This window comes from Dermacentor andersoni, chromosome 2 (genome assembly GCF_023375885.2).
Source record: "Dermacentor andersoni chromosome 2, qqDerAnde1_hic_scaffold, whole genome shotgun sequence".
Classification (NCBI taxonomy): Eukaryota; Metazoa; Arthropoda; class Arachnida; order Ixodida; family Ixodidae; genus Dermacentor; species Dermacentor andersoni.
The window spans coordinates 94,572,360-94,572,856 of record NC_092815.1 but is presented as its reverse complement, the minus strand read 5'-3'; positions in this window follow the sequence as shown (position 1 = coordinate 94,572,856).

Below are 497 nucleotides of genomic sequence, written 5' to 3'. Positions count from 1 at the left end.
AAGACGTCCTCGAGAGGAGGCGCCATAGCGTGCTCCGACGACTTTTTAGTCGAAGGCATGCGGTCATTGTTGTCGGTGGATAGCGTAGGTTTGAGCAAAACGCATTTACTCTCCGTCTTGGAAGTATAACTCGCGTGCTATTGAATACAGGCGCCGCAGCCCACGAGTCCGGATTCACTTAAAGAGGGGCCGCCAGATGTCGGACTTTATTGTGCGCAGAAAAACAATTAAGCGTGTAGGCAAGCTTTAGTTATTCGCCTTGGTGAAATCGAGCGCAATGGGCCGACCCTACCAGGAGATGAACCCAGGAGGGCTGCTTGCAGCAGAATGACTTATCGGTAGCCGCATTTTCTCCTCAGCCCGCGCAAGAACTGCCACCAGTACATTTTCCTGAGCCATAAAATGTTTTTAGGTGGAGCTATGTTTTTAGGTGGAGCATTCACGCTATTGCAGAGCCACCGATTTTGCATTCTCCCCCTTCTCTTATAGCTTTATGA